The sequence below is a fragment of the Phaseolus vulgaris genome, chromosome 2 (genome assembly GCF_000499845.2).
Source record: "Phaseolus vulgaris cultivar G19833 chromosome 2, P. vulgaris v2.0, whole genome shotgun sequence".
NCBI lineage: Eukaryota > Viridiplantae > Streptophyta > Magnoliopsida > Fabales > Fabaceae > Phaseolus > Phaseolus vulgaris.
In genome coordinates this window covers 15,903,158-15,910,018 of record NC_023758.2, presented here as the reverse complement: position 1 = coordinate 15,910,018, position 6,861 = coordinate 15,903,158, and positions in this window count along the sequence as shown.

Here is a 6,861-nt window from a genome sequence, read left to right as displayed (position 1 = left end):
TTGAAAGAGTCTTTTATATTAGGAGTTGAAAATTTTAAAACCAAAGCTTGCCAACAAGAATTTATCAAAATGATGGGGAAATACGATGTTCGTGTAGTAAGTGTGATTGTACAAGAATTTTGGAGGAAAGACTTGTACACCTCTACAAACACCTAATTATTCGATTTGGACTGATCATGGTGAAGACAAGCTAGAAGTTGACTTGTGTAATGACGTAATTATATGGCTTTGGGAATGGATGGTGCACACAATCAGTCACAACATGACCAATTTATGTAGATGGAAGACATGGTGTATGATGCTCTTAGGCAACAAGAGTCATTCCAAGTACCAAATGTAGATAACATGGAAAATCCTCCAAATAAAGAAACTCAAAGATTTTATAAGCTTTTGTTGGATGCAAATATGCCATTGTATGAAGGGGCATCAGAGTCCAGATTATCAATGTGTGTCAAGCTATTATCTTACAAATCCAGTTGGAATGTTCCTGACTAATGCTTAGAGTTTATTTCAAAAATACTTTTGGATGTAACACCCACCAAAACAGATTTGCCTAAAAGTTATTATGGTGCAAAAAGGCTAGTGTCGAAGTTGGGATTACAGGCTAAAAGGATTGATTGTTATGTTGATGGTTTCATGCTCTTCTATGATAAAGAATATGATAAAAGTGATGGAGCGTTGCTTGAATGAAAATTTTGTCATAAGCCAATGTGTCATCACCATAACACCGAAGCAAGTAACAAAAAAACCAATTCCTATAAAGGAAATGTTGTATTTGCCAATAATTCCAAGCTTGCGAAGAACGTATGCTTCAACACAGACTGCGGGAGAAATGACATGACACTATGATAATAAAAGCACTAATGGTGTTTTGCGTCATCCATGTGATGGCGAGGCTTGGAAGCACTTTGATAGAGTATATCCCGATTTTTCTACAAAGGCACGCAATGTGCGATTGGGTTTATGCTCTGATGGTTTCAATCCATATGTGCAAGCATAAAATGCACCCTATTCATGTTGGCCAATAATTGTGACCCCGTATAATCTCCTCTCGAAATGTGCATGTCTAAACCTTATATCCTTTTTAGTTGTCTCATACCAAGCCCATTCAATCCAAAGGCTGGTATTGATGTATTTTTAGTCCCTCGATAGACGACTTGAAGAAATTGTGGAGTGGTGTCAACCATACAATATTTCAAGGAAAAAAACTTCAGGATGAGGGCAACATTAATGTGAACGATTAATGTTTTTCTTGCTTATGGTATGTTGTTTGGCGGGGGAACTCATGGTAAATTGGCATGCTCACATTGCATGGAGCATTCAAAGGCATTTAGATTACATCATGGGGAAAAAATTCTTGGTTTAAATTGCATCGTAGAACTTTAACGAATGATCATGCATTTAGAAGGAACAAGAATGTGTTCAAGAAGAGGGAAGTAGACATGGGTCCCCCACCACCTAAGTAGACACCTACAAAAGTTTTGAATAGCGTCAAGACTTATCTTAAAGTAACTGAAAGTGGTGTGCAAAGAATGCATGGTTACAGGGAGTGGCATAATTGGACAAAAAGAAACATCTTTTGGGATCTTCCATACTAGAAAGACAATATATTAAGACATAATCTTGATGTCATGCATATTGAAAAAAATTCTTCGATAACATCTTTAACACTGTGATGAATTTCACTGGGAAGACAAAGGACAATGAGAAAGCACGAATGGACTTAAGTTTGTATTGTAGGCGAAAAGAATTGGAACTAAAGTCACATCCTAATGGAAAGAAATTCAAACCAAAAGCAAAGTACACACTTGCACTTGAGTAAATAAAGCATGTGTGCCAATGGCTAAAAGATCTTAGGATGCCTGACAGATATTCTTCCAACATGGCTAGATGTTATGATGTCAACAAAGGAAGGGTGCTTGGGATGAAAAACAATGATTGTCATGTATTCATGGAATGCCTACTTCTCATACCATTTAGTTCGTTACCAACTCATGTTCTAAATCCCATTATCGAGGTAAGTATTTTTTTCAAAGATTCATGTTCTATGACACTAAAGAAGGATGACCTTACTAGGATGGAACAAAACATTCCAATAACTCTTTCTAAGTTGGAAAGAATATTTCTCCCAACATTTTTTTATTCTATGGAACATCTCCCTGTTCATCTAGCATATGAAGCAAGACTTGGTGTACTTGTACATAATAGGTGGATGTACCCATTTGAAAGGTAATAATAATAGTTATTAGTCTTTATAAAATGTGAAGTATAATTATCAATCATAACATATTTATTTTATTATAGATTCATGGAATATGTTAAACGATCAATGAAGAATAAGGCTAGGGTAGAAGGATCTATTTGCGTATCTTATTTGCATCGTGAGACGACTCATTTTTGTTCACACTATTTCAACAACTTTATGTTAAGACCACAAAATAGTAAAATGAAGTCAAGATTGAAAGTGAAAGGCTTTCATCAATGTTATCAGTCTTTGACCAACATGGACGTTATTCTGGGAGGGAGTTCACTTGTTGGTTAAGTGATGAAGAATTTAACTCAGCACATGTTCATGTTTTGATCAACTGTAATGAATTTAAATCATACTTTGAGTAAGCCTCATGCAAGATATTCTTTTAAAAAAGTGTTATTCATTCATTAAGTTATCGTTAACCTAATGCATTGACACCTATTGGCAGTTCCTTCTTACATTCTAATTAAATTACTGAATCACATGCTTTGGCTCGTATACATGCAGATTTTCCTTTGTGGTTTAGGGGACAAGTATGTATCTTCAAATTCTATAATTTACTTTTTGTTGACTTATTTGACCATTTCATCAAATTTTTAATGACATTGATATATTTATAGGTTCATAAAGACCCTTTAAGTGTGAGGAGTCAACACCTAAGAGGTTTACCACTTGGTCCTTTAAGGTGTGTAAAAGAATGGCATACATTCTTTGTGAATGGGTACAAATTTCACACTCATGCATGGAGCGAGGGAAAGAAAACAATAAATAGTGGGGTCCATGTAAATGGCCTTACAGAAGAAGGTGATGATGATTTTTATGATGTGATTCAACACATGTATGAGGTGGAGTACAATTCTTCGACCTCAAATAAGATAGTTGTATTATTTTACTGTGATTGGTTTGATCCATCAACCAGAGGTGCACGAGTGGATTCCAAATATGGTATTGTGGATATTCTAATGGATAGAAGATATGTGCCATTTGATCCTTTTACCATTGCACATAATGTTCAACAAGTATATTATGTACCATATCCAACCTCACGCAGAGACAAACGTGGTTGGTGTGTTGCAATCCAAATGAAGCACAGAGGTTGTATAGATTCTAATGATGTAGAAGTTGAAGTGCCATACCAAGTTGATGAAATGTCATGTGATTGAAGTTGAACAAATTTTAGGATTACAAGATTTAGAGGCTGAGCTTGAAGAAGTGGACATAAACAATGTATCACTGTTTGAAGATCAAATAGATGAAGAAACAAATGAATGGGAAGAAGACAATGAAGAGGGAGAAAGTGAAGATGAATATGGAGATGACTTTACATCTCTAGCTTTGAATAGACTTAGGAAACTAGTGATGTAGGAACTAGTGTTGTACTGTTGTTTTTAACATACTCTTTATTACATTACTTATTTTGATGTCATATTCTTTATGTTCGGTTTTGAAATTTCTACATGTTTATTTGAAATTTTCTATAAACTACATTTTGCATATTTTTCTCCTTTGATAAACTTATATTACCTTCATTATCATTTCATGCCATAATATAGATGTCATCAGGAGGTTGTGATCAACCATCACCGAGTGCCAATAAAAAAGGGAAAGAAACATTATGTGATAAAATTGTTATCACGAATAAACAACCTAAGTTCATCATCCACTCAACCCACTACACCTATTCCATCTTCAACTCATGCATCTACCCCCATTAATACAAAATGCTACTGCATCCACAACATATCCACGTCTTGTTGTTGGATCCACCCCATCACTAGCAGATGCTACTGCATCCACCCCACTAGTAGCAAATGTTATTGGATCAACACCATCTTCATGTGTTGTTGTTGGATCCACCCCTTTAGTAGCAAATGCTATTGCATCCACACCATCTTTATTCGTCATGTCATCAATACCCGATCAATCCACCTCATCCATTTCTCCACATGTTGGTTCTAATGCATCAACCCCAAACCCAGATATTACACCATCCCCATATACAAAATTTGGAGGGACGCATTCAACTTCTGCAACCAATAACTTAGAGGAGGAGGTTCTCTCAGTTGGTGATCACCTTATGATTCAACCTATTGGGGGACTGTAAGAATATAATAAAATTCAATTTATATAATTTACTATTATTGTCTTATAATTTTTACTAAATTTGTTTTGGTATTTAGGTTTTCTCCATAAAAAATTTCATCAAAAGCCATCACTGTCACCATTAAGTAACAATTTGGTGAGCCATGGCTAACATGGGGGGAAATCCTAAAGGTTGATCAGGATCTATTTTTTCAACGTATTAAGGTACTTGTTTTTTATTCCCTATAAAAATGCTTATATTTTACAATTTGGATTGATGATTTTTGTTGTTTTGTAAATGAAGGTCACATGGAGGGTTAAGGATGAGGAAAAAGTTAAGAAAAAATTTCATTCGAAGGATTCTCAAACCCTTTCACAAAAGTTTGAAATGACTCGGTAAGTGTTAGAATATATGGCCTTAAACGAGAGGGGGGGGTGAATTGTTTAAGAAAGATTTTCGTAAACCTTTAAGCCTAGAATGAAAATACTTCAAGAAAACCTTGATTAAGGAATCAGTTTTTCAAAACATAAAGCAAAAACACAATACTGGAAAAACAATCGGTTGTTTTACCGAAACAATCGTTTGTTTATACCAGTTATCAAATAACAAAACTGAATTTAAAGAGATAGGGAAAGAGAGATTGTACACAGATGTTTATACTGGTTCACTCCAAACCCAGAGCTACATCCAGTCTTCTCAAAAACCCTGAGGAAATCCACTAAGCAATCACAACTTGATCACTTACACAACAACCAAGAGAATGACCTTGAACACCTCAAGAAACACACTCTCCTTGGTCAACACACCTACACCAAGATTGCTGAACTTGATCCCCTCAAGAACACACAACCAATCTTAACAAACACAGAAACGAAACTTGTTTCACACAGAATACAAGGATTACACTTGTTACAGAAGATAATATGAAATCAATACAAGAAGAATCCTATTCCACAGACTTTGATCAATCACTAACTCTTAGCAATCTCAGCTCTTTGAGAAACTCAAAAACTCTTAGTGAAAACTTGTCAAAGATTAATTGTCAAATCTGTTTTTCTAAATTTATTCAAAGATGTAGTTTGTTATCAAATCTTAACAAACTGTTAAATTGCATTAAAAGATTGGTCAAAGCATTTAATGACTGGAGGGTAAGCAGTTAAAACATTTAAAGCTCAGTCAAACATAAAACAGTTTTTCTGTTATGGTCCCAAAACAAACAATCGGTTGTTTCCTCGAATCAATCGGTTGTTTTGGTTCTTAACAGTTCAACCATTTGAAAAACAGTTTTCAATCTTTTTCTCAAAACACCTAAGTACAAACAATCGGTTGTTTCGACAAAACAATCGGTTGTTTTAACTTAGTTTGAAAACATTTTACTTTCACAAAGATTGAGATGCTTATGCTTTAGATTTAATCAAAGGGTGGATTACAAAACTCAAACTACCCCAGAACTAAGCTAAACCAGCACAGCAACACCAAGCACAGCAAAGGCTTCAACATCCTTCAAAGGGTTTGGATTCTTCAAAGCTTGAACACCTCTTGGTTCAACAATCTCCCCCTATTTGATGAAGACAAATCCTTGGTGCTTGTGTTTGTTCTGATTGAATCTGAAGCAGTACCTGCAAAAATAGCATTTATACTACCCAATGCTTCTTACAGCAGCAAGTTAGATTTTTACATATTCCAAGCATAAAGCATGATAAACAATCAGTTGTTTATACGAAACAATCGGTTGTTTTTATCAGCAGCAGAAAACCTTTTATATCAGAGATTTTAACAGATTATACAGTATCATATAAAGATACAAGAACCAATTAATTCTTCCCATATTTGTCTTCACAAATAGACTTTAGCATGTATCAAAAACAGATTTAGGAGAGATTATTAAGATCAAGGATACCTAACTCATTTCTTAAGAAGAAAAACCTCTCTTTTGGTAAAGGCTTTGTGAAGATGTCAGCTAACTGTAGTTTGGTCTCCACAAACTTCACTTCACAGTTCCCATTGTTTACATGATCCCTGATGAAATGATGCCTTATCTCAATATGTTTGGTCCTTGAGTGCTGAATCTGATTTTTGGTAAGATTGATGACACTTGTGTTATCACACATCAAAGGAACCTTGCTGATTTGCAAACCAAAATCTGCAAGTTGTTGCTTGAGCCATAGAATCTGTGCACAACAACTTCCAGCAGCAATATACTAAGCCTCAGTAGTAGAGAGAGCAACACATGCTTGCTTCTTGCTATGCCATGAGATTAGGCTTGAGCCAAGAAGGTGACAAGTGCCACTTGTGCTCTTTCTATCTAGCTTGCAACCTGCAAATTCAGAATCTGAATAACCAATTAAATGAATTGGAGAGTGAGAAGGATACCATAATCCTACAGATGATGTTCCTTTGAGATATTTCAGAATTCTTTTTGCAGCTTTGAAGTGTGACTCCTTAGGATTTGCTTGATATCTTGCACATACACACACCGCAAACATGATATCCGGCCTACTAGCTGTTAGATAAAGCAAAGATCCAA